The sequence below is a fragment of the Balearica regulorum genome, chromosome 5 (genome assembly GCF_011004875.1).
Source record: "Balearica regulorum gibbericeps isolate bBalReg1 chromosome 5, bBalReg1.pri, whole genome shotgun sequence".
In the NCBI taxonomy this organism is placed as follows: Eukaryota; Metazoa; Chordata; class Aves; order Gruiformes; family Gruidae; genus Balearica; species Balearica regulorum.
In genome coordinates, this window is record NC_046188.1 from 14,674,665 (window position 1) to 14,694,021 (window position 19,357).

Sequence of the window (19,357 nt, forward strand, 5' to 3'; positions counted from 1 at the left end):
CTCTCTTTTTTCTCCTCTTTCTTTTTCCTTTCCTCTCTTTTCCTCTCCTCTTCTTTCCTTCTTTCTCCTTTTTTCCTTTGTTCTGTGCTGTAGCTGATGGGAACGCCTAACATTAGGCCAGAGTTCTTATAATAATTTTCTAAATAAAAATTATTATTATTAGAGGGTTGTCCATTATTTCCTATGTTTTAAAATGTATTTTAAATTGCTTTTATGATATTGTACAATGCCCCAAGCACTTCGGGGGGGGGGGGCACTTTATAAATAAAATTATTATTATTATGCTTAGTGCACATGTCAGCAAGTGTTCATAAGAAACAAGTGACTGGTACCCTTGCCCTCCAGAGACTGAGAGCCTTATTTCTTTAACTTGACTTTCACCGGCCTGAAGTCTGGGTAAGAATTAGAGTCACTTCTAATCTTGTTCTTCCTATTGGCACAAGAAAATGAGCTGTCATTGAGTAGCACTGGCAATGAAGGGCCATTTTTATAATTCCTTCTACATCATATGCTATAACCACATTCCCCCTTTTTAATTTGAGGATGTAAAGTTGTCAAATAGCAAAAAAAGAGCTCTTTAAAATTTCAGTGGGACTTTCTGGAAGATTCACGTGTGTTGTGTGCATGGAAGAGTGGGTGGACTGGCAGAAAGGCAGGAATAATCTTAGATTGTGCTAATGTTAAAGCTTAATAAGCAGTTTGGTACAGTATATGGAGAAGGTGTTGATCCTAAGTTCTTATTGTGTAGTTTTTGAAATCTGCAATTCTTTAATAGATAATTTTTTTTCCCTTTAGATGAACTTTAAAGAAAAATGATAATGTAAGCACTGCTAGTTACTCTAGGTTGGGATTTAAGATTACAGCATTTAGTAAGATTATACATTTGATGAACAAGGCGAGGTGGTGTGTGTCAGCCTTTGAAGGGGTTACCTCGCTTAGGAAGTGAGTATTAACAGCATCTCAGCCCTACCAAGATTAATGTCAGTGGAATCAAAACTGGCATTAGCAGAGCACTGTTGTCAGGAAGCTCGCAACAGTTCAATAACTTTAACACACTGGGTAGATTTCAGTGTGTGTCAAAGACTAGTACTGCTTAAAAAGGCATGTGGCAAGTAGGAAGTTTTAATATAAAGATCATAAAAGATTTGAATACCAAATGTACAAGTGTTGAGTATTACTTGTGGGTGCTTGAAAAAACCCAATGTTTTTTCTTTTTTCCGGCGCCCCCCCCCCCCCTTTTTTTTTTTTGTTTTAGATGGAGATTCGCATCTATGAAGAATTGGTACAGAGATCTAATACAACCTGTATATCTAATCTCTCATGTACTTAATAGCTGTAGGTGAACCTAGTAAGAAAATGTGGTTAGCGAATAATAGGAAGGATATGTAAGGGACGGCTGAAAGCTGCTTTTGATGGGTTTCTTAACCATGATGCTGTATGTCTTGGGTTTCAATTTCACTTACTTTTATGTTTCTTTACTTTTTCTGTGGCAACATTAAGGAATCCAAGCACTATAAAAAAACAACTGTAAATGACCCTTTGCTAACTATAAAGGCCCTTCGCTGATCTTTGAAGCCAGAGGAACGCTGATGAAAGCCGGCGATAAGTACATATAAATGCATTTTTAGGGGCACTTAAAGAATTACATATGAGGGCCGTCCTCTTTCCCACCTCCTTCCCTGAACGAAGAAACAAAACAAGCCCACGCTTCCAGTTACCCCGGACACAAAGGCCGGTGCCACCCCGCCGGCTCCGCGGAGAAGCCCCGGCAGAGAGAGGAGCGGCAGCGGGGCCGCGGGGGAGAGCGCGGAGCGGGGCTGCGGCCTGCGGCTCGGCCCGGCCCCACGCCCTGCCCTGCCTCGCCTCGGGGGGATGGAAAGCTGGAACGGGGATTTGTTTTTGAACCGTCTGAGAAGCTGCTTTCCTCCCTCCCAGCCCATCCGAGAGCGGGGATTGCCTGGTTTTAGCAGTGATGTAAACTAGGAAATATTTGATTTTTCGGCTGGCTTTGTCAGAGCTTTCGAGCTGAAAGCAGAAGGCTATGCTCTATGTAATGTCGCGGTCCAGCTCCGGTTTACGTATGTGCGCGCACTGGGCGCTTCTTGTTCTGAATTGGGAGCTGCAATTCGACACAAACGCTAGTCCTTCTTGGGAGGAACTCGGGATTAATTTCTGTGGAACAGCAGTTTAGTTTACAGGTCAAATATAGATAATACGTTGTGCCACGTAAATTTGTAGGAGTGATAAGTTTGAGGATGTTGTCTGTGTCTTTGGGAGGGGAAGGAAAAGAGGCAGATTCTTTTGGAGAGGAGGATTTATTGTTACTGTCCTTCGGTTAATTCATCTAACTAAACTATGAAATCTTAGAAAGCTAAAATTAAATTATATAAAGAGTATAATGTACTTATTTGCCTCTGGTACAGGCTTTTTATAAAATAAAGGAATTTGGCTGCAAATGATCTGAAGTAATATTTTAGCACAAACCTTAAACCACACGCTATTATTACCCATTCCCACACTTCTCTCTCTATTTATCTACAGATATTTTTGCTGTCCTTGCTGTTGTGGAAACACCGTCCCTTTCACAACTTTCTCTTCTGTAAATTACTGGGATTTGAAAACCTAAATCTGACTTGTGGTCCCTCCTGATTCTTTAATAGCTGCCTCTGCTCTGCAGTTTGCTACTGAAAATCCAGAACTACTGGGAAGGAAAGATAAATAAATAATAATAAAAAAAGTTATTTGCTTTAAATGTGTGAAGTGTTCCAATAATTTTAAACAGTTTAATTTAAATTTTAAACTGCAAATCTTCAACCTCTAATCACTTCTAAACTGAAGTGGTTTTAACCAAATGTGAAGTGCTGCAGAGTTTGAAATGATTATGCCTGGAGTAGATGACTGTAAACTTTGGAGAGGGTTTCAAACTATCTTTTTTTTTTTTTTTTTTTTTTTTTTTTTTTAAACAAGCACTTGCACAGCATTGAACTATTCCTGCTGAAGAAGGCGAGTGGCTGAGAGGGAAGCTCTATTAATACCGCAAGACCAAAACAGTGAAAGGATCGAAGCATTTGAAAGTTTTTCGGAGGTACAGTGTTCAACGCAAGGCTGAGGCAAACTTAGAAAGCCCTTCCCAGCTGGAGAGCCCCAGCAGGGCGAGGGGCGTGCTGGGCTGTGGGTGCAAGGCAGGCAGGGTGCCGGGGGAGTCTGCGGTCCCCGAGCTCCCGCGCTGCAGGAAGGCGAGCCTCGGCGAGGCTCTATGGAGAGGAAGGTATGTGTGCAGCAGGGGGATGGTTAACACTTCCAAATTCGCAGCTATATTTTTAGGACTCTTTCCAGCATTAGTTTCTCTTCAACATTTTTATTTTAGGGCTTTCAGTCTTTGCATTATGTGTTTTTCCTGTTTGAGGGAGAGGGTAAGAAACTTAAACTAGAATTCAGAAGCTGGTCCAGGACTCGGCTCCAGCTGGAAAAACACATGTGCTGGCATTCAGCTCCTGTAAGCTCCTTTCTGACTATTTTGAATGCTGGCATTGTTACAATAGGCAGGGGAACAGCCATGATAGCCCAGGGTGACAAATTGCTCAGTCTTGTGCATATATGTTTTTGCCTGGCTGGTTTTTATTAGCATGTAAGCATCGTCTGTGGACTGCGCATTCTTTCCCTTTCATTTTCATGACCCCGTCCAGTTCAGACGACTGACAGATTCACTATGTGATTTCCAGCTTTTGATGATTAACTTTTTGACAGCGGTCCTTATCTTTTATTTAATATTATTATGATGATTATAACAAAGGGCTGCATGTCGGGCAGCGTGGAAATCAGACTGGGTGCTGCCTTCTTAACTCCAGTGATAACTTTGTGTTGATTTAACAACAAAACAGAACACAACTTTATGGATTAAATGAGGAAAAAGGGGGACAACTGCCGAATCTGATTATTTGGGTTACTGCAATAGGTAGCTATTTCATGCCTTGCGCCTTCAAGGACTTTGGTACTTATTTAACTTTCCTCAGGCGAGTAATCCCATTGACTTAAGCGGGACTACACATATGTGTGTAAGGGCCAGGGCCTTATTATGCAGAGAGGATGTAAATAAACATCAACTTTTTCCCCTTTGGTTAAAAGGAGACTCTTGTAAATGAATGAAACCAAATGAACAAACAGAAAACAGATGAAAGAGAAAACATCCCTTCTTCCTGAAAGAAAAATGTTACATGCATCACTTCAGATTTGGCAGCCTCTTGTCTCTTACAGACTCTGTTTTTGTTTGCTTAGAGATGGCTGAATTACTATTTCTGATACCACTTAGGACCATGTGCTAGAAAAGGGTTCTCGCCAAAGCCTCCCGGTGGGGCTGGACAAGATCTCTCAAGTACGCTCTGCGCTCTCCAGCAGGGATGACGGGGGAAGGCGGCGAGGGGTAATTTTTGCTGTGTAGCCCCTCTTTTGCATAGGAATTTGCATGAAAGATATAAACACACTTTGTGCGTGCAAATCAGAAATAGCTGCTTGTTGGGCATTTGCCAAGGAAAAAGGCTTTGACTTTGCAGCTTGCTTTCACTGCTGGTCCAAGAGCTTAAATCTCTTGTCCTCCAGGTGGTTATTAAATGATCCATGTCTATTACTATATATTATAGGTGATTTTTGTGCAGTCTTTCCTGAGGGTAGAGGCTGGTAGGAGGACCCTAGATGCAGAAGACCGATTTCTACTCCAGGATCCACTTGGTAGAAGACCGACTCTTGAATTTCCCAGCCATCCTTTCCCCATGTGAGTTAGATGCTGCTTTGTTGCTTTGATTTGAAACAGCTGCTAAGGGAATCTTTGCCACTGAGGTTTTGGTGACAAAATGGAGATTATATCCTCAAACACCCTCCCAGACATGTCTCCTTCCTTCTCTGCCTTGCAGGGAAGGAGGTGAGTTTAGCATTAGGAAATGCCTCTGGGGGGGTTATGCCAGTAGAAAATATTCCTTTGCTTTGGGAATTCAGCACTGGAAAGCAATGAAGGCATGATATCCCCTTTTCAATGCTGAAGTGGAGCTCAGGGATTGAGTCAGGGCAGAATCCTGCATCCCTGTTTAGCAGATGTTCCTCCTTCATGTATTGAGATTTTCCAATCAGTACATCTCACGGTTGAATTCAAGCAATACAAGATAAAATCAATCCTTTCAGTGGGTGGAAAAACAGTCATGAATGTGTGAAAACTGTCTGGGAACATCCGTGCTCTTCACTAAGGTCTTTGCGTATACTGAGGCTGATGGAAAACCTCCTGCCATCTTCTCTGAACTTTGGATCAGGCTTATACATGGATTTCAGTGATCGGCAGGGGTCTTGTTACAGGTTTCTGTCTTGGCTAAATGCTGGAGGTTGACCTGTAAAGGTACAAGGTGTGAGCTGTGACAGCACAAATTAAGAGACTGGCCTTTTGTTTTTCTGGTTAAAGCAGACTCTCATATCCTATAGATCGACTGCTGAGGAGGATGTTTAGCAGACTGCTCCTCTGTGAATCTGGTCAAAGCTTTTGTGCTGAAACATTTATTCTGTTAAAAACACACTTGTTTACTGGCACCGAGACATTTCAAAAGAACGGGCCTGTTCTAACATATCTTCCAAATGATTTCAAAACTGGACAGCAAAGCAGATTTCCATCAAAACCAGCCTGTCTCCTCACTGCTCCATCTCTGCTCTCCACCCTCTGGGCTGTCTGGGCTGAGGTGGTCCCGGACTTCATCCCTGCCGCTGGCGTGACCCTCCTGCAGCCCCACAGTGCCCTTGCAGCTCCCAGTGCCAGGTGCATCTCTGTGGCAGCAGGTTTTGGGACTCTCAGACACTTTGCTCTGGTTATAGGGCCATAGCTGAGCTAGGGGTGTCTGTGCTTGGGCTTCCCTGCCCTCAGCACTTCTAACCAAAGCATTTCAGTACTACTTACAGTAGCTTGAATTTTCCTTTCCATACCCAGCTTTGAAACCTCCACTCCTCTCTGATGTCGGTTTTTGGCTCTTTCAAAACTGCAAAGTTTATCTCACAAAGATCACCCTGGAAGCCAGCTCTGGTCACGATGTGCACCTGGCTAACATGGCCTTAGAAGGTAAAGTGGAAAAGATGTGTGAGAAAGCGGACTGGCAAACTGAGAGGGGAATTTTCTGGTGTCAGAAAATAGGTAAATAGTGCCTCACTCTGCTAGCATGTACCGTAAAGTGCTTATTTTTGGGGCAGTCTGAACATCTAAATGAGACTGTGCCTGGGAATAAACGTGGGACTTTGGACCATCGCTTTGTGTAAGTCAATATTGCTCCCTTTGGGTAAGCCGAGTAATGAACTTCACTTGTGGCAGATCTGGCTCTCTCTTTTGTGGGGGGCTTTTGGAGAACATGGCTTTCTCTGAGGTTTTGTCCCTTCTCTAGTGGCTGCACCTACAGTGCATCGTGTCCTCCTGGCTTTTGCTCAGCCAAAAAATCAGATGTCCCCTGTCGCTGGGTTCAGCGGGGCTGAGGGAGCTGGTGTCGGAGAGGCACCATGGGCAGGGACAGCTCTCAGGAACGTGGAGAAGAGTTAGCTTTCCATCTCTGCGCTTTTCCGTCAGGGAGGTTGAGTTTAATTTGCTGGCTAATCTCTGGTGGTGAAATTTATTTCTGCTCTGTCTGTTTAGATTGCCATGACACCCGCCGGTGCCGGTGTCCGCTGCACCCTTTGGCTGCCAGGCGTTCCGGGTGGAGCAGAGCGAGGAGGGGTGCCGGCTGCTGATAGCTGCTCCCCACGTCTGGCCCGATGCAAAGAGACTGGGGTCTGCTCAGACATACCCCTCCCGTGAAGAGCCCTAGTAAAATCGCAGTGCAAGCGGCCGTAACATTGGAGGCCTGAGATTGCCTGAGTTTTGTTCTTCCCTTCGCAGATTTTAGCACTTAAATCAATGTGATTGTCCCAGTTCCTCTCCTTTGATGTTTTGTTTTATTTTTCATTATAAAATTTTCTCACGTTGGATAGGGGAGGAAGACAAACAGGAACAAAAAGGAAAAGGTGAACGCTTTCTGGTCCTGCTCACATGGGACAACATTTCAAAACTTCTACATCTTCCTCAGTATTTTGGCTCTGGTTTTAATAACTTTTAATCACTTTCCTCATTAGCCTGATTGTTCATTTTTCAATATGCTGCTTTAACTACTTATATACCTCACAAAGAATAGTGCAGAGAAAGCAAACTAATTTATTAGAAAAGCAGAACCACATGGCATTCCATATTGGGCAGATTTGTGATGAGCAATTAATTATTTCTATTTTCTTCCTCCCCAGTTTAAATACAGTTTAAGTTGTTGATGTTAATATTATCAAACCAACATTTTTATATCATTTGCCAGGCTTGACAGAATTAAGTGGATTTCTTTAAGTGATAATAGACATAATTAATTTGGTGTATAAGTTGCTTTGTTGCCTTTGAAGTTAAGTAAAAAATGAGATGTTAAGACTGAATTAGTGATATTTAATTGGAAACCATTATAAAAAATAAACTACATACACAGTAGTTCCAAGAAATAGAAAGGAGAGAGTGTACATATAGCTGCAGAAATTAACAATTTGTGGTTTAATGTTTTGCTTTAATAGCTGTAAGGGTGGCAGCAGTGATTGCGAGCACAATGGAGAGAAGGCAAAGTGACACAGAAAGGGCAGGGCTGAGCTATTTGAACATGATTGACAAGAATAGTTACGTGAAATTTCTTTATAGGTCATGCAAACAGACAGAATGAAATCATTGCTCTTGGAGACAGCGCAAGTGTTTCATTTTCCTTATTTCATCTTTTGTAGTCCTATAATAAACAGTGGTTATATGCAACGCTAATACCTTGCAAAGGATGTTAGGTTCATCCATGTGCCTCTGCACCTGCCTCAGCAGATATTTGGAAGATAGAAGATGTTAGCATGTTTAATGGCTTTTAACATACAGCACTGCTTATCAGGAGCCTGTTCTAAGAAATGACATGCCAGAGACCCGGCATTCTCCTGTGCATCAGCTGGACAGCCTGGAAAATCTACTCTGTGATACCAGTATTATAAATTAGATATTACGTTTAGATATTATCAACTGATTATCAGCTCAGTCCTGTGTGAGATAAAATTTGGCTGTTTATTAAAATGACTAGGTTTCTAGCCTGCCTTTTCTCTCAGAAACAGCCTAATTTAAGTCTTAAGCTGTTAGAAGAAAGTTCTATTTTATTTTCACCCATGAGACTAAAGCAGCTGCAGCAGGGGAGTATGTAGAAGGAAAGGAGAAAGGATGGAGATGACTTCCCTCAAGTGGAACAGGCCAGCCTAGTAAAACCAGTAATTCTCCCCAATAATAGTGGTTTAGGCAAGGTAAAAAAATGAGTGCTAGATATATTCCCATACTGTTGTGGTGAACTGAATGTTGTCGTTTATATTGGATGCCAGTTAGGTAAAGCTGGCTGTGTAAGTGAAGAGATTACAGCAGTGCCTACAAGAGGATGAAAACTAAAGCTTTTATTCCACCTGAATTTGCAAGGAAATAATGTGGATTATAACACCAAGATTCCCTTTTTCCCCCTCCTACACCTTTGTTGACAGTGAAGACATGCACCAGGTTCATTCTTGGTCAAGTATGTGCCCACAGACCTCTGCAATCTGGGTGGAAGAAAGAGGCGGTGCTGTTGAGGAGTAAACAGAAGATGCCTGTGGTCACCTTTCAATTACTGTTATGGTGAAAGGTGCTAATAGCTGCCATCAAGTGAGCCTTTGATCCAAAGACAATAATAGATCTCATTAAAATCAGGGGGTTTGCCAAACACTCCTTTTCATGCTCTGAAGAAGAAGCAACTGAGCCTCTTTAAATAGGAAGAAAATAACAGGCAGAGACAATGGAGGGATTTTAGACAGCACATGCCAGGTCAGAGCTGAGCTTGTAGGCAGGGGAATTTCCTTGGTGGCACACAGGAGATGGGATGTTGGGTTTGCAGTTTCTGAGTGTTCGGTGGCAGCAAAGCCACCTGAAATCCAGGAGGAGCAGTTGTGAGCAGGGCTGGGGCGGCAGGAGCAGGACTGAGGGTCGCGAGTGCGGAGCTTGGTGGTGCTGGATGGTGAATTCTGGATACAGAAATGGGGTACAGAAACCCCCTCCACGTTCAGGGAAACACATCTCCAGTCTGGCGAAAAAAAGAAAAGTAAAAACACAACCTAGAGAAGATCACTGTACTACATCACTGTTTTCTCATCTAGAGTGGTCCTGGGGGGGAACTGAATCCTGTCTAACTGCTAAGACCAAAGGAGCAACAGTGATGCACTTGAAAACCAGTGAAGTCTGTGGAAGACTCCTATTGCCTTTCGTGAGCTCTGGATCAGGTCAGGGTTGCCAAGATTTTGATACTGCTAAGATGATTATCTCAAGGGGATGTTTCTGAGGGAACTGTACAGCGGGGGAGACAATACTTGCTTTGCCTGGTTTTGACAGTATGTCACATTCGATGGATGCTCTCTTCACTTTCCAGCTTTTGACAGGCCATAAAGGTTAATTAAACGAAACTACTAAATTCACATGCCTCCTTCAAAGGAGCACACATTTATCCTGCAAATAGTTAATACCTACTATCATGGGTATGTAACTAGTCAGTGTGATATAACACATATTGCAGAGCCTACTGAAGGCAGATATTGCCAATTAACACATGATATTACCAATCAGCGTTTGTGCCATTTATAGAACACGTTGCCTCGCTGCTACTGGAGCTTCAAGACCCACAACAGTATGAAAGCATTTTTAAAGTAGAATTTTATGTCAGAGAGAAAGTAAAGCTCTGTGTTGTTGAAGAGATGGAAGAGCAATGACGGGCTGAACTCTAGGGAAAGGAGCAGCACTTTACAAACGTACAAAAAGACAAGGTCTCTGCCCAGAGGGTCTTACAGTCTCAGGCCAAGGAAATTCTGTGTATGAGACATCAGAGGATGGCAGTGGGAGGGAGGAGGGAGTGAGACAAGGTGGTATGATAAAACACAGGTGTGTACCCTGGAGAACAGCATTTTTGTATTGTACTTTGTCAGCGGATTGCAGAGGTAGGGGAGGTTTCCATCTCATGGGCAGCATTGATGGGAAGCAGCAAAAAAGAGAGGAACAGAGTTTGACACAGATATTTAAGAAAGGACAATGAATGGGGAAAAGACCACTTTGAACTTCCCCAGTTTTGGGCTGCCTGGGGAAAATTTGACTCTCCAGGCAATATCAAGCAGTTCTATGTTGCCCAGAAAATACTTTGATGTGAGTATTTGCTGGAGTATTTTTCATTCCTCCCAACTCAAGAAAATGCCCTCTCCTTACCTTTTCTTCATGACCCTTTGCTGTCACAGCTGTCCTGAAAATTTTCCACGGACTCCTATCAGTGCTGGGGGTCAAGGTCTGGTATTTTCCTGTCCCCAAAGTGTACTCAGCAGCAGAGCGGTTCCCATGTTGGAGGGACTGGTAGTTGCAGCCCAGAGGTTAATGAGAGAGATGGACAGGCTCATCAGTGAGGAGACATAGGAGAGAAATATATATATACACACAAAACCATATATACATTCTTATGTATATATTATAGATACAGATATATAAATGAACCAGAAAATAGACACTACAGAGAAAGAATAGTCCCTAAAAGTGATTTGACATACAATTTCTCATGAGGCAGTAATATATGCTGTCTCTAATGATGCAGTTTGCATGCATCGGGAGTAAAAATGAGCCAACACCTTAGGCTGAAGCAAAACAAACCAGGCCTGGAAGGTCTGAGAGTATCATCCTTCACTGTCCACTTTTTCCTTTTCTTTGAGGAAGAGCTGTTGGTGCCTCCTGCTGCAGTCCAGATATTGGTAAAAACTGGTATTGGTATCTCATGAGGGATGCATTTTTTTATGTGTTTTTCCAGCTGAGGTGCTGTAGTATTAGGTTTTGTATTCTCTCGATGCTAAATAATCACATTGTTCTCACTCAGCTTGTCAGGAGGTTGCACTGGAGCCTCTGAGGTGACTGGACCTGAAAGCTGCTAAAAAGAAAGATAGGTGCATAATTGCTAGGGGTATTTTAGAGGTGTTTCTGCCTCCTCTGTAATTAAGAAAGCACAGCTTGGGGTTTATATAGATGTTTGCACAGGTTTTTTTTTTCTCATCTCATTTATTTTTAGCAAAAGAAGGCTGAGTAGTACTCCTTTCCTTCATCTCCTTCCCTTTTTCTAAATGCTGTGGGAAAAAAGAAACAGAAAGAAATTAGCAAAGTCACGTCTGAAAATGTGCCTCTCCCCTCCATCCACCGATGGGGAATGAATACAGAAGGTAACTAACACCCTGTTTCTCAGTAGTTCTAGATCCAAGACAAAAATGAGGGGAAACCTGAAGGTTTGTAGTGCAGGTGTCTTTTCTTCCTAATGGTAGTTTTTAGTAGTTGTTTCAGCCTTGAGTGTTTTACATTAAAATCATACCGTTCAATTACCTAATTTAATTCCTCTATAAGATTCTACTGGTCTCCAAGTACGCATCTTTCCAATCATCTCTAGTAGTTTGCAAGAGCTGGTGAACTTTTTCAATAAGCATTTTCCATTTCTTGAGGCAAGACATTGCGTTTCCTCTTCATGGCCACAATGGAAATGGCCAGGGGATTTCTGTGAGTCGAAGCAGATTCTGAGGATGGCTTCAGTGAAGATGATATCTTCACAACACCATTCTTGGAAAAATTGTACAACACAACCATACAACTCAGATGGTTTTTTTCCTTCAGTAGTACCTACTTTAAAAACACACAAAAAAATCTTTACCAAAAAATATAGGTCTGTAGTAGGGCTCCACATTTTTCTTTAGTTGCTGATGAATGTAAATACTGAGCTAACAACATGTCGAAATTTGATACGGAATACAGAGAAAACGTTCATAGAAATTTTATTTTTCTTTGCGGTAAAGAAAAGTTTCTTCTTAAGAGAAAAGTCAGAATTGCAAAGTACCTTTCCTTTCTAAGGTTTACATGAGTTTTGATTAAAATGAGTAGCTCTTTTTAAATAAAAAGCTGTTTGCTTTTCCAAAATTCACAAAATCATCAATTTTCATAACCTATGAGAACACAGGAAATCTTGAAAATCACAATTGTCCCTACCCCCAAATAGCTGGGGAAAAATGATATGCATTTGGTTAGCTTTACTGAGCACATAAGGTGCTATTTGGCCTTCAGTACAATGTTGTGAAGTATTTGGATCCAAAACACCTCTCTGAGCCATACTGAATGTTTTATCTTCAATGTAGCAGTCTCATTTATGGGACTGGGCACTGTGATATTGATCATTAGAAGTTGCACATTGCTAACATTTTAGCCATAAACTTATTATAACGCTCAAAAACAACAACAACAACAACAACAAAAAACCACTAGCATTTTCCCGGGAGTGGGTTGAAATGCATATTTTACAGATGCCTGATGAAATTTCTGGAGTTGCTCAAATTGCATGAGATTTATTTTTAAACCTGAATAAAAAGGTTTTTTCTGTGTTAATTTATGAACTGTTTTACCTTCATTTGTGCCTGCCGTTTAAAGGATAAAGCATGACTGAGGTGCACCTTTGTTTTTCTTCCCCAAACCCTCCCAAAGTGGAGAAATCCAGTCAATCACTTTCACGCACCCACAAAAAAATAATGGCTTGACCTGCTTGTGGCCAGATCTGACATGCCCTGCTGTGGTGGGAAAATTAATTCACCTCACTACACTGCAGTCACCCTCAGCTGAGTCCTGCAATTATTTCATTATGATCTAACTAAGGCTGATAACAGATCTCATTTGATACCGCGGATGGCTGGGGGGGCAGCATGGGGGTGGGAAGTGGATGCCCTCACATGTCAAGCCCTTGCATCTAACCAACCGAGCTTTGTGAAGCTTTCTTGCCTGATGGAAACGGGGGTGATTAAAGACATGTTGTGCCCGTCTGTGTAGCTTCCACATGATTTTTCTCCCCTAGACGATGTACTGTGCAGTTAGCATATTTGAAAACCTAGAGGCTTTTCATCTTTTGCAGGGGGAGGGAGGGGTGGTTTTGATGGACTGGCTGGAGGAGCACACTCAGAGTCCAGTGTTTTCTGGAGAAAGGATCCATTATCATCTTTTCTTTCTTTCTTTCTTTCTTCCTTTTTTTTTTTTTTTTTTTTTTTCACCTGTGCTGTGACAGATGGACGAAGGGAGCCCTGGAAAAGTGTTAATTGCTCTTTTTTTTCATTCAAGTGGTTCGGAGGTTCAGGAGACCCTCTAATTAAAGAATCTGTGAGTGAGCTGGGCATCTGGCCTCTGCCATTTTAATCAAACTTGTAATATGAGGAGAGGGCAATGGTTGTCCAATTACTTGACAGCTTGAAGATGTATATATAGTAAGCAAATACATTTGCTCAGAAGATGCCAAATTGACATAACAACAAAATGCTTGCTATCTATTTTATGTTTATCATTTTTTTAAAAAATGGATAAACACGTACCCCATCCCCATCCACTGAATGAATGTGTGTGGGTTATAAGATTCTTCTGCATGATTTAGCATCTGCAACACAATTGGTATGCAGAAGTTTTGTAATATATGCAAATATCATGATACTGAGTCAGAGAACTGAAGTTCTTTATTTTTGAGTCTGCTGTGAAATATCTAATTTCACCCATTTGCCTACAGAGAGTTGCCATTCATTTGAATAAAGAACATAGCTACTTTTTTCCTATTTTTCAAAGGATCCAAATCCTAGCTCACACACCTGGAATTTATCACAGAGTATATCAAGACTCCTTCATGTTAGTGAACATTATGTTGAGTATAAAATGATGTAGTGCTGTTTTTCTGAATCTGATGACAACCTGGAATAATTGCTGAGCAATGTGAATTTTGAAATTCTTCCTAAATGCTGGTAGCTCTCTAATGTAAAGACAAATGTTCAAATACCATCACTTCTACTTAAATATCCAGGATCTTGTTGAATCAGCTGAATTCACATTAGTTCACTGTTTGTCTTTTTAAGGGAAACAACTCATAAAATGCTTATCTTGTTACCACAAACTACATCCCATATTCTTCAAGGTGATACTCTAGTGTCAAAGTAAACAAGGCAGATGCCTCTTTAATAACTGCATAATTCAGATTTATATTGAATTAATTAAAATGTCAGCACCATGATACTGAAGGAAGCTGCTGCAGAATCCAAAGGACCTTGCTGCAAATATAAGTCTTGCATCACACATATTCTTTGAAATGTGGATGTCTCAGTTGCTGGCATCTCATCAATGGAGCTTCTCTTCTGTTGGTCTTTGAATCAAGGTTGAGCAGTGCATAACAATCGGTGGTATTTTTATTTTCTACAAAGCAGTCAGACCTATCACCTCTAAAACTCATCTTCATAACTCTCATCTGTATTGGAAATCTCAGCAGAAAAAGCCAATATAGAACGGATTGTTAGACTCAGCATGGGCTCTTCTGGAGCCAAAATTAAGAGTCTCTGGCTGCCCAAAGGAATGTCTCTTCAACCCCATTGCAGTGCTCCAGTTATACTTTTCCAGTTCTGTGAAAAGAGAGAACTCTCCACTGCATATTTTTTACTTACCTTTATCATTAGTCCTGAGCTTTATTTTAAAATTTCCTCCACCAGGGAAGGTCTCTATTCACTTGCTTGCACACAACACAGAACGCTGGCAACTGTCGGTACTTTTATAGCTGGCCGCCAAACCATCAATTTGAATGAACAAAGCAGACTATTTTCTCGTACTTCTAAGACCTACATTTATAGTATCCACATGCTGGGGTAATTACTGCTAAATAATTTAATACTGTAAAAACTGACATATCCATTTAGGTGTATGCCTGTTATATTGTTAAACTGTATTGGGGTTTTGACCTCTATTAGACAGCAAATAATCCTACTAAAGACTGGTCATTCTCTCTCTCTCTCACTCTCTTTCTTACTCTCATGGTGAATTTTATTCATAAACCTTAGGGTTTTGCAGCTATTCTCCTAGTTGTGCCATTAGTAAGTACACACTTGTGACAGCACTAAAAATTCAGCGCAATCACAATCATGTTTGATTACCAGTTCAGAAGGATCTAACTATCTAGCTGCAAGGATAATTTTGCTCACTGTAAACAGCTTGGAGAATTGTGTGCGATCATGTCGTGTGACCAAAAAAAAAAAAAAAAAAAATCGAATTAGATTATTTGCTGAATGCCAAGGCACATTAAATATTTTTGACAACAATGAAGATTCTTTGTAAATTGTAATTAGACTGGAAATTATTGCACAGAGCCTGCTTCTCTATAATCCTTTTAAATCAGAGTAGTTGTAATTGGCCTTAGAGACTCAAACTGTTTCGTGTTTTATTTTCTAGAAGTTCCGCTTCTGCATATGTAATAACAGAATCCTTTGTGGATACGACACAATAGACATGTGTGTAGGGTTATTTTAGTTTATTTGTTTTGGTAGTGAGTCAGATAACCAGAGAAAAAGAATATAGAAAAGAAAACATGCTGAATGCTCCTGGATAGGAATGCTACTTACATGCAAAAAAACCCAACAACCCCACCATAGAAATCATGAGACTGAGGTAAGCAGCATAGCCCTGCTGATTAATATCTGCCAAGGATCTGGACCTATATTTTGCCCGTGGTACTGCCAGAGGCTTCAGGAAACCTAATGATTTGGGTTTTCCTGAAAACAAAGCCATGGATTTTTTTGCAAGTTCCAGAGTCCTTAAAGCTTCCCTTTCACATTTATGATTTTTTTTCTCTTCTGGTTTTAGGTTCAGAGGAATGGAAACTTCAGGGGAGCCTGTGGGAAAGGATGAATTCTGCTGCAGCCATTTTACATCAAAAGGCGGCCCTTTTCAATGAAAGATCCTTATGCTACCAATGGCACTAGAGCACCAGCATGTCTGTGTTTGTATAAATAATAGCTGTGGGAATGGGAGGGAGCAGTGGCAGATAGTCAAGGAGTTAAGTGGAAGTCAAAATTAAGTGGGAATTTTGAGGCTTATTTGATGTAACACTTGGCTTTGAGGATGGAGGAAGTTGGACTTGAAGCAAACCTGCAAATTACAGCCCAGCCTCATTAGAAATTAGCTGGTAGTAATCAGAGAGCCTTAACTGAGTGTAAGCATATCTTTAATCTAGAGATGTGGGATTCTGTTAGGTGACTATTGCTCATTCTCTCAGAGGCTGAATTAGCTAATGAAAACAAATCTGTCAATACATCCAATACAAATTTTCAGCTCACCTCTGCTGAGCTTTGATTTATCACCAATATCCAAAATGAGGCAAAGTTTGTCTTGGAACAATTTACACAGGACTAACATTCATGTGATCACAACTTTCACTGAAATGAGTATAACTGGTAGTCTGTAGATGTGATGAGAAAATAATGTACCTAGAGCCACTTCATCCTCTATCTGGAGCCACTTTATCCACTTCATGCGTGGAAGTTACAAACCACAATCTCCACTAAGACTCTACATAAACCTGCAAATTTTAGATCTATTGAATTACTTTTGCTTTTCCTTGATCTAGCTGAGGGTAAACATTGGCCTACATATGATCTTTTAATGTTTTTAGTATTTAGTTTACACCCATCACTCAGAAGTATAAAGCTCATCTGTTAATGAAGATTTATTAAAAATTGCCAAAGCCCAAGGATGAGATTTTCATTGCATTAGTAAAGCAAATGGCAAAATCCACAAGAAGGGACTAGAATTTTACTGTACAAACCTGATTTTTAGAAGATTGAAAAATTAGACTAAAACCAGTATAAATATCTGTCTTAAGTGTTTAAAGGAGCTAAGAGCTGCTTGAATGAAGTCCATCCAAACCAGTGAAGAAACCCTATTATATTCAGTAGGTTTTGTGTCAGATACTCTGAAAAAAGAGCTCAAACAACATTGTTATCAGCACTGACAATTTCTATTTAAATGGATTATTTTCTGATCAAGCTGGGTTTTTTTATATAAACTAGAAGTTTCTAGTCAGGAGAGAAATTTCTAAACCAAGGCCTTATTCGAGGCACCAGGTTAACTTACACTTCTTTCCTTCAGGATAGCCACAAACATTATTGTATTTTGAAAATAATGAGATTCTTAGATCAATAACGTGTGATGTGGTGAAGTTGTAAGGGCATCTTTGGCAAAGGCTATTGCCTTTTCTTTCTTCAGGTCTGTCTCATTGCTGGCTGAACTAGCTTGCTGTAGAGCATGCAGACATGTGAAGTGTTGAGGTTCCCAAAGCTGGCAGGACAGGATTTAAACAAATGGGAATATATGTATTCAGATGGGGCATTGAGAGAGACATCTGACTCATGTCGCATTGTAAAACAGAGCACGTGGCTCTGAAAAGCCAAAACAGCTTTAAAAAATACCAAGGGTCTAACGTCCTGGTGATTTCTGCAAGCTGGAAGAAGTGCCCTTGGGCAGGTCTTTGGGGTGGGAGTGTGGGGAGGCTACCCCAGCCCACGGCCCTTGCCTGTGTGGGCCAGGGGGTGGCGGTGGGGCCAGGAGCAGGATGGTCTGGGGGAGGTGGGAGCACTTCCCCAAAGCCTCCGGCTGGTGAGAAATGGCCCATTCAGGACATGTTCCTGGGGCCTCTGCATTACACCCTGCTGGGCCCACACCAAAATTTAAGAGGCTTTGCTGTCTGCATCCTCTTGTCACCACACTTTGGTGGCCAAATCTCACAGATTTTGTTTAAGCTTTACTCAGATGAACCACCCATTGAGTCAATGGCAACCTTTTCCAAGCAGTGCTTGAATAAGGAAGTTGAAGAAGGTATTGCCAAGGGGATGGATGGACCAGGTGACCTAATTGGTCTTTTCCACCTAACGCTTTAATGGACAGAAAAATACCATGCGGGAGCCTGCAGTGTGTTGGGAAAGAGAAGCAAGCACACCCCTGGAGTAGCAGTGCTGGAAGGCATTAGGACTTAGGGTGCTTTAATTTTCCTGGTGCTACTGCTGGGAAGTAATTGTTGCTTCATCAGTGCACATGTCTTTTAAAAACACGTGCTGCAGATCGGCAAGAGGGCCATAGCCATGCATTGCCCCCAAGTAGCACAGCCCTTGGACTGCTCACACTAGCCACGCTCCTCTCCAGTCCTGCTCCTCTCAGTCCTGGAAAAGGCCTTTGTAACAGGACCCGATGTTTTGAAGCGAGCAGAGTTTCAATACAAAGAATGCTAGATTTTACAATATTTATATGTGTCCTGTAAGTAGATGTGAAAAGAGGGAGAAAGAGACTTTATATGTACACACATGCATGCACGTGTTTATTTACAAAGATTGCATCTTTTAAAGGTAAAGTAGTTTATAAAAACAGCAGTGAGATGGAGTCAAACTTCAGGGTGTAGCACTTGAGCTCTGGTCTCTGGCATCATGTTTCTTGTTAGCCTCAGTATTCTCATTTGAAAAGTCATTTATATTGACATTATTACCAGACACCTGACTCATAGCTGTGATGTAGAGGTTAATTAGCTACGAAGCTAGGAAGGTCATGGAAGATGAAGAGCACTATGGTGGGTTGTTGCTACGCTGCTGTTTATTTCTGCAGTAGGTCTGGCTGACGGTGCGCCACGTACCCGCTGTGTGCTGGTGCAAGTGCAGGTCCGTGATGCACATGTCGTCCCTGTGCTCTCCAGTTCAGAAGCACCGAGGTACTGATGAATAATCAAAGGGATTTGGTAATAGTACCTCAAAGAACTGGTGGGAACCACAAAACTGCAAAGGTGCTGCAGGTAACATCCTCTTGGTTTTCCTTGATTTGCCAGATGTACCTGCTGACCGGGCACGTGTTTATGCCGGCTGCATGGAAAGGCAGTGCAAAGCAGGATATCCTCATATCTTCTTTTCAGTTTGTTTTCTAGGGGAGGGATGATCCTCCCCCCCTTCTCTGTGCTTGCTGCTCCTCTGGCCAGGATGACTGGCGTGGGCGGCGCGTCCCCCTGAGCACTGTGAGGAACTCCCTGACTTCCTCCCCCGGAGCCCAAACGTCTCCTTTGATTTTCCTGATGCCTGTCACCCTGCCACTGCCGCTGCCAATGTCCCCAGTGCCAGGGACGCTGCACATGCAGGAGTGCTTCATGAAGCGTGGGGTCAGAGAGAGCCTCTCACAAGCCTGCATTCACCACCGGTCTCCGCAGCCCCCGTGCATGGAGACCAGTGGTGGAGGGGTGAAGCTCAGCCATCACCAGCTCTGCCCTGGCTACCCTACCTCTGCGCAGTGGCTGTTCCCCCAGCTGCCGGACTGGTGCTCCTAAATATATGACTGCCTCCATCTTGTCACCCTGCCACAGCTCACCCTCTTGCTGATGTGAAACGGGTACTATATTTACCCAGGAGAGTCATG

At 42.0% G+C, this 19,357-nt stretch overlaps 1 long non-coding RNA gene across 1 annotated transcript; it reads left to right on the plus strand.

Annotated features, from left to right (window-relative positions):
* The first annotated feature begins 1,804 nt into the window (after positions 1–1,804).
* On the plus strand, positions 1,805–17,451 carry LOC142601991 (uncharacterized). Its single transcript, XR_012835574.1, has 4 exons — positions 1,805–2,078; positions 2,542–2,599; positions 2,968–9,348; positions 15,776–17,451. It is a non-coding gene; the product is annotated as an uncharacterized LOC142601991 (long non-coding RNA).
* The last annotated feature ends 1,906 nt before the right edge of the window (positions 17,452–19,357 follow it).